This window comes from Bos indicus x Bos taurus, chromosome 10 (genome assembly GCF_003369695.1).
Source record: "Bos indicus x Bos taurus breed Angus x Brahman F1 hybrid chromosome 10, Bos_hybrid_MaternalHap_v2.0, whole genome shotgun sequence".
Taxonomy (NCBI): domain Eukaryota; kingdom Metazoa; phylum Chordata; class Mammalia; order Artiodactyla; family Bovidae; genus Bos; species Bos indicus x Bos taurus.
In genome coordinates, this window is record NC_040085.1 from 62299688 (window position 1) to 62308032 (window position 8345).

Below are 8345 nucleotides of genomic sequence, written 5' to 3' on the forward strand. Positions count from 1 at the left end.
GCAGGACTCCCTCCAGAGAGCTTCTTCCTGCTGCCAGTGAAGAACTAGCTTTACGGCTCGAATATTAAGAATAAACCTGTGATGGTCACGTATACCAAGCGAGGACTCCTGGGCAGAGTGGCATCGTTCCTTCACGATTTATAATATCAAAGCGATGGAATAATATCTCTAGGCAGTGAGGAAAGGCACCACGTTACGATCTCAGTTATGGTTATGGATGTGGATGGGAAAATCTGTTCTGTCACGCTTGTGACCCAATCACATTTCCAGGGCTCAGAAACGTGAACTGAATTAGACTGAATGTTTCTTTTTGTATGAGAGAAGCATGGCCTCTTTTTTTTTTTTTTTTTGAGGAATAAAGTTATACTTTAAGCACCAGGTACAAGAGATTTATGGATAATAAATACGATGTAGTAGCTGAAGTTATAAAGAAATTCAAACTTTTTTCTTCAAAATATTCATTAAATGACTAGCTTGTGAAGTTAGGTAAGTTTCTTGACTTTTTGGAACTACAATGTCTGCATCCATAATACAGTATGGTCACTGAGATCAATTTCTATTCCTTGAACATGGTATCAACTAACCCTTTTTCCTGTAAAATAAGACAAAATTTGTCCTCTATGGTTCATCATTTGCTTAAGATGCTCAAATGAGTTATTTCTGAAACTACTTGGTAAACTAAAACACTTTTTTCATGCAAAGCTTTGATTATTACTATTCCCCACAGCCTGGCGGGCTGCAGTCCACGGAGTCACAAAGAGTCGGACATGACTGAATGACTAACACATACACATTACTTTGATAAGCTGTGTTTAGAATGTTATTTTCCCCAAAATATTTTTAGGAAAAGAGAAAACTCTAGTGAAGAGCAAATTTGACTATGCTAATACATAAAGTACTTAGATAACTGTCCCTTGAGTGTTTTTAAAGGAAAGTAATTCTTAAAGCTATATTAGTTATGATTATTTTGCCTCTTGATAAGGGTGAAAGAGGAGAGGGAAAAAAACTGGCTTAAAATTCAACATTCAGAAACCTAAGATCATAGCATCCAGTTTCCATCACTTCATGGCAAATAGAAGGGGAAAAAATAGAAGCAGTGACAGATTTTATTTTCTTGGCCTCCAAAATCACAGCAGATAGTGACTGTAGTCATGAAATTAAAAGACACTTGCTCCTTGGAAGGAAAGTTATGATAAATCTAGACAGCATATTAAAAAGCAAAGCCATCACTTTGCCAACAAACATCCATATAGTCAAAGGTATGGTTGTTCCAGTAGTCATGTACAGATATGAGAGTTGGACCATATGGAAGGCTGAGAGCCAAAGAATTGATGCTTTCAAATTGTGGTGCTGGAGAAGTTCTTGAGAGTCCCTTGGACAGCAAGGAGATCAAACCAGTCAATCCTAAAGAAAATTAATCCTGAATATTCATTGGAAGGGCTGATGCTGATGCTGAAGCTCTGATACTTGGCCACCTCATGCAAAGAGCTGACTCACTGGAAAAGACTCTGATGCTGGAAAAGATTGCAGGCAAAAGAAGAGGGGGGTAGTAGAGGATGAGATGGTTAGATAGCTTCACTGACTCAATGGATATGAATTTGAGCAAACTCTGGGAGATAGTGAAGGACAGAAAAGCCTAGTATACTGCAGTCCTTGGGGCTGCAAAGAGTCAGACACAACTTAGCGACTGATCAACAAAAATTTTTATTATGTATGATAGATGACATAACTCAAATCAGCCCATGTGAAAATGTGAATGAAAAGTAAAGTCTGAAAGGGCATGTACTTCAGGTGTGGCTTGATCAGGCTTACATGATGGCATTATATACTGATTACTGATATCAGCTTTCTCCATACCAGGTCTAATCTCAAGCCTTAAGTATTACAGTCATAGAGTCTCTTCCAGCAGTCCCCAAGGCTATATCCTTCCAAGTTTGAATTAAACAGAAAATAGCAAAGCTTTTATATATCCAGTGATTCACACCTAAACATCCTAAACCAATTTCTGTGATCAGGAGAAATACAGTATATTGATTGATTTAGGCCTAGATATATGCTCTATCCTGGGCTTCCCAGGTAAAGAACCCACCTGCCAATGCAGGGAATGTAAGAGACATGGGTTCAATCCCTGGATCAGGAAAATCCCCTGGAGGAGGACAGGGAAACCCACTCCAGCATTCTTGCCTGGAGAATCCCATGGACAGAGGAGCCTAGTGGGCTATAGTCCATGGGGTTGCAAACAGTTGGACACAACCCAAGTGACTTACCACACATGTACGCACACATAAGCTCTATCCTAGGACCTGGACTGAAACCCTGTTTAGCCCTTCTGGACTAGACATGAGTAGAAGTGGATCCCCTAACCAAAACTGGCCCGGTCTCAGCAAGAGAGGGGACTGGCCTAATGTAGACATTTCCTAAGAAAAATCGAGGCATCAGGTCTTGCCACTGCTGCTATTACCTCTCTAGCTGCCAAGAGAACAACACATCCTTCGTCTGAACCAATGAGCTGGCCATTGAGAGATGATGTTAACTTTTGTTAATAGAAAGCTCTGAGCCTGCAGAGGAGAGTCAAATCTCCCTTGAGAGCCTGTGCAGTCGTCAGTGTTTATCTTGTCCTGGCTTTCGGGTAGTGCTGCCTGGAACAGATCAGCCAGGCCACTAACAGCCGTGAAATGTGCTGTGTCTTTCACAAGCTTTGGTGTGGACCTTTTCTGGGGCTCTGCAGTGAGGCATCCTTCTCGCATGGCTCAAGGGGGAGAACTCAGTCTATCTTCCAAGAACAAATTAAACACAACTCTGTGGGTTTGGTGGTTAGCTGCCAACGAGAAGACTGATTCCTGAATTAATAGCTCATGACAGGATAACTCCGGAATTCTTGGCAGAAAGCAGGGTTTCCAATACTGATGCTCCTTATGGCAAGAAAAGCCATCTATGCTAAGTGGCCCATAGTCACTGGTAGTATTTGCATGAAGAATCAGCTCTATTATTTTATTCAACACCAAGAGTCCCAAGATGAAGGAGATGGTTGATACTCAGCTTGAATATGGTAATGTAGCTGAGCCCCTACAAGTCCTGTAAACAGTTTAACTGCAGAGGATGTACCATCAACGTGACAGGTTTTCACAAGAGATTCCACTCTCCTATGAATATGAATTTCCCTCTGTGACATATGAGAACAGAATCTTATAATGGAAGCTCGGCTACAAGGAGATTTGGTTAAGCTGTCAGATGGTTAAATAAATGGTCTCTTACAATTTGTTTATACCTTTACCGAGTGCATTTCAATAAAGAAGGAAAATTTTAACTGCCTGAAGGGAGATAGGAAAGAGATTTCTGAGTCTGTGTTGGTGGCCGACCTTTATCTCATTTCAGGAACTTAATTTTTCGGGACATTGAGGAGAAAACAGTAGCATAGTTGTTTTAAAGATTCAGGAGGGGGGAACCCATACATCTGCTAAAATAGCTAAGTGAGCTCTTGTTAGCCAAATCAGCATCTTTCCCCCAATAATTTGTATTGGAAATAGAAATCAAAGTCTGTACTGTCAAAAAAGTCTTTATTTTTTTCCTGCCTTCATTGTGATGCTTCTGGATTTAAAATGACACAAAACCATCCTTTATGTGGAGATTAAAGAACAGAAAAGAATGAAAAATCCTAAGGTTAGAAGTTCACGTTATTTTCCTTGCAAACTGTTTGCCTGCTTTAAAATTTTGCCATTTTTGGTTTGTGAGATTGCTAAATTTTATCCCAGGATATTTACCACCAGAACCACCACAGAAAAGTTAGACTAACAATGAAGTCTCAGAAGCAACTGCTCCAGTTAATTCCAAAGTTTTCAACAACCAGAACCAGCTGCTCTCCAAAAGAGACTCATCTCTGGCTGTGTCTCTGTTCCTGTATACAGAACTCTTGGGAAGAGGTTGCCGAGGCATGCCAGTGTAGCCCTTTATTTATTCACAATGGGACTAGAAAATGCATCCAAAGCAAGCTTTTCCTTGAAAAGTTCCAGAGGTACAATTATTTGCATCTGTCAAAGATAGACAGGTGAGTGTTGTGGTTAAGTGTTCAGATGCCTATGTGACTTTATGCAAGTTACTAAATCTCTCTGATCTCCAGTTTTATCATATCTAACATGATGGTAATATTAATCTCTAACACAGCATTGTCTTGAGAATTAAATAAGGTACTGGGCATAAAGATTTTAGCATAGCTTCAGACTCAATTGCTCAGTAAATGTTAACTATTATTACTCAATTTATCTTAAATATTTGCTTTTGCTCTTATGAGTTGAAAACTATAAAGACAGAAAAAAACTATAATAATGCTGGAAGATGCTTATCTTCATGTTTTCAGAGATGGAGATAACCAATCTTTCCTTTAAAATATCACATATTAGAAATCTAAGATTTTAATCCCAGAGGCTAGTTAGATGTAGTGTGGGATTTTTAATTTAAGAGATAACACAAAATAATATAGGAGATAACATAAGGCTCATTCTAGGATCACCCTAATGGAACACAACAGGTTATTCACTTTTACTTTGAATATACTGTTGCAGGAAAAACTTCTAAATATTGGATACTGCTGTGAAGATAAAGTATAAGTGTAAAGTTTTCCTGATCATCACACACACATTCATATACAATCTGAAGGAGAATCAGATTTTATGACCAGAACAGTTACCCCTTTGTGGTACTTTTGGATTTGCTGAAATGTTTCTCTTGATGGTGGTACATCTGAAAAAGGGGTTTTAAAAGCATAGTTTTGTCTTCATGGACTTAACAAAGCCAGTAATATCTTGGGGTCACATGGAAGGGCCAAGGGCCTCTGTGGTCGAGATGAGCCTTGAAGGACCCAATTCCTAAGGATCCATCAAGCAGGATCCACAGCTGATGAAAAAGGAACGTCAGGCAGCTGCTGCCAGCCATGCAAGTCTATTTTGCCCACCTAAAGTGTTGACCAGATATCCTCTCCCCAAATAACCTAAAAGAAATTACAAATACATATATACACTTTGAAAATTATCATGTGGACACAGGAAAAAAAAAAGAAGTTTCCCCTTTTCCTTATTTTAAGAGAAAAATATCCTTCCCATTTCTTTTTTGTGAGACAGATGCATCAGTAAATTCTAAGGAGAGAAAATAGGTAGTGAGACAAAACATACTTTTATTTCCTTGGCCGATGAGCTTTGAGAAATTGGAATTTGGGGGGGGAAATGTTAAAATGGGAAATAAGTAAAAGGTAGAGCCTCCTCTGGTTTCCTTTGTTACCCTGCACATTCTCAGCCATTGACAGGGTAGCCCAGGCAGGACGATTGATGGGCAGAGATGGTGGAGTCCTGGTCTCAGGTGGCGTGTTGTGGGTCACCAAGGCTATGGCCTGCAAATGGAAGGCACAGGCCATTTAACAGTGTGGGGCATTGCTAATTAGTGGCAAATTTGGCTGGTGTCTGTCGTGAGAAGCTTGAGCTGATTCTGGCCCCATCTGCTCTGAAAATAATGATGAACAAATTTTACGCAAAGGCTATTCTTTCACAGGGAACTCCTATTTGGTCTTTCATGGGAAAATGAACTACACAAATTTTTATTCTCATCGTTGCAATTATTTTGTTGTTGTCTTAATGTACAGAGGATGTTCCTCCATGATGTTTTTGTCTTGAGGCTGGTATTAAAAGCCTGCCAGTTTGAGTTGATTCTCCATTTCTTTTGTTAAGCTGATTCTCCCTCAAACCCTGAATCTGTGGAAAATACTTTAGAAAAGGAGATTTAAACTTAGCTCTGCAGGGTCAAGTAGTTTCCCTATATTCCATCTGCCTCTGTTCCTCTTTTACAGCTATACAGGAGCCATGCCTCCAAAAGCTGATTTATTGGAGACTGACTTTTCTTGGAGAAAATGCCAGGAGACTCTCTCTGTTCTTATAGCGGTTTCTGACCTGGGAAACTCATTTCCTCTTGTTTCTATGTTGTGTATTTACTTTTTTTAGTCAGGCAGCAATTGCTCACGTTTTCCTGTGTAATCACAGTTACCTGGGATTAAAAACCAGAAAAAAGTAAGCAAACAGAAAGATAAACACACTAAGAACAATAGCATGCAAATTTTCTCAGATCCTGTGTATAGATTCCAAAAAATAAGTGAGTAAGCAAGGTAACAGATCTTTTTCATTAAAAAAAATTATTTTACTGAAGTACATATAGTTGATTGACAGTGTTTTGTTAATTTCTAGCATACAGCATGATCTTTTTAATTTTTCCTCCCTTTTCGTAAAGGACAGAGCAGAGAAGTATCTGATCCCTTTATGTATGTATGTATCCATGTATGTATGCATTTGTGTACTTATGTGTTTATTTTATTATTCTTGTGCCACCTAATCACTTTTTGGCTTTTTCTTGGAGCTTTCATGTGTAACCCTCTTTAGCTGGAAGCTAATAATGCCCAGCAAGTCATTTCCAGCAACATTAAAAAAAAAAAAAATCCAGTAAGAATGCAAGAGTCTGATGCTACTTGCAGCAAGTAACTATTTCTCTGTTAATTATGTTGTTCTAATCGTATTGCTATGAGAAGGATTTTGCTTGCATATCCATTCACTCTGTAGCCCAGCATAATGAAAATTCTGCAAGAACCTTTGCTGATAGGTGTACCTTTGAGTTTACAAAGATTAATGATTTAAAAATTGACTCTACAGACCACTAGTAATGAAATTGACCATATCCAATTTTGAAAGCCCTAAGACCTGAAAGAAACCGCAGATTAACAGTGAAATGGTAGCAGGTTCCTGGAGATGTGAAGCCCAAGCTGATATTGCTCCAGTGAAGTGTTGCAGAATGCTGCAGGTTAGGTTAATATTGTCACACTAGGTCAGAGACCAACACAAGAATGAAATGTGTGGGCAGCCTTAGGAGACATTTGCAGTGAAGAACTTGAAATAGAGACAAGACAGTGACCGTATGATTAGACTAGTTACGATGATTAGTTATTATACCCTACTGGCATGGGATATGAACGAAAAGAGGGAATTAGTTGAGGTTATTCTTTTGCTTCTATTGAAGTAATAATAATGGTGGCCACAATACTAGCTAATATTTACTGAGTGTTTACTATGTTCTAGGCATTTAATATTTGTTATTTTATTTAGTTCTCACCAAAACCCTGGGTAGTACATATTGTTATTATTGTTCACATTTTACAGCAGAAGAAACTAAAACTTAGGAAGGTTAAATAACTTGCTTGGCTTAACCAGTTGTCAAGCAGCAGATATAAGAGTTGAACCTCCATCTACTTGATTACAAAGTAAAAGTACTTAGCCTCTATCTTTTGCTGCCTCTTGATAGAACACTGCTGCTCTATTTTGTAAGAATAAAATTGACAGGAAGGGGTAGCCAAGATGGCTGCTATGGGCAAAGCTTTAGTCTTTTAAATAACATCTGCAGCTTTCTGTGAGAAATTTTCTTTGTTTAACAACCAACTTAAATTCCTTATGCTATCCTCTCAAACTCTTAGCTGTCATTTCCTTCCCCTGTGCAATTAGGAGCTCACACAATGGGATCCTCTTCCTTCTTCATAGAAAATAGATCCAAAGATAAGTTTTATGGCCTCTCTACTTCCTTAGTTAGCATCCCCAAGCTCCCAGCCAATTCTCAATGACACCCTTCCTGTTGTAACATTTGAGCATCTTCCTGGTTGAGGTATGTAACCTGGGCACTCAAAATGCCTGCCCCCTCAACCAAGTGACTGTAAATGCTAAGGTGCAAATCCCTGCCAAGTAATAAGATGCAAATCACTTACTATTCTGATCTAACTCAATTTCCCCTTCAAATATTACAACACAGGATTTGTAATTCAACTTGTAATTCAAGTGTTTTCTCAAGTACAGATTCCTCTAGTCATTAGTTAAAGGGGAAAATGCTATTTTGAATACTTTTGTGAGATCTAAAAGTTTTTATGCTCTCCTTTCTCTTCTCTCTCTACTCCCCATCCAGTGCTAAATGTAGCATTTCTCAATGGCTCTGTTCTTAGCAATACCACATGCAAGCTGAATACACGCTTTACAGTAACAAAAGCTAGAGTGGTGGGTGTACTGGATTGATTTTCAATTTCTTTTCAAGAAAAACTAAGAAAGCTTGGCTCAACATAAGGGCAATCAGAATACAGCATTCTGCCTATTTCTCTCTCAACACTCAGTGGTTAGTTTGGGTGCTTTATTTTATCCCTCTGTGAATCTTAAGACTTATTTTAGACTCTAGTCTCAACTGTACTACCTTTTGGACTGAACAGTCTCAGTTGTGACCGGTCTCCAGGTGAATTCTATTTATGGGAAATAAGATTAGGAAAAGAAAAATTGTATGTC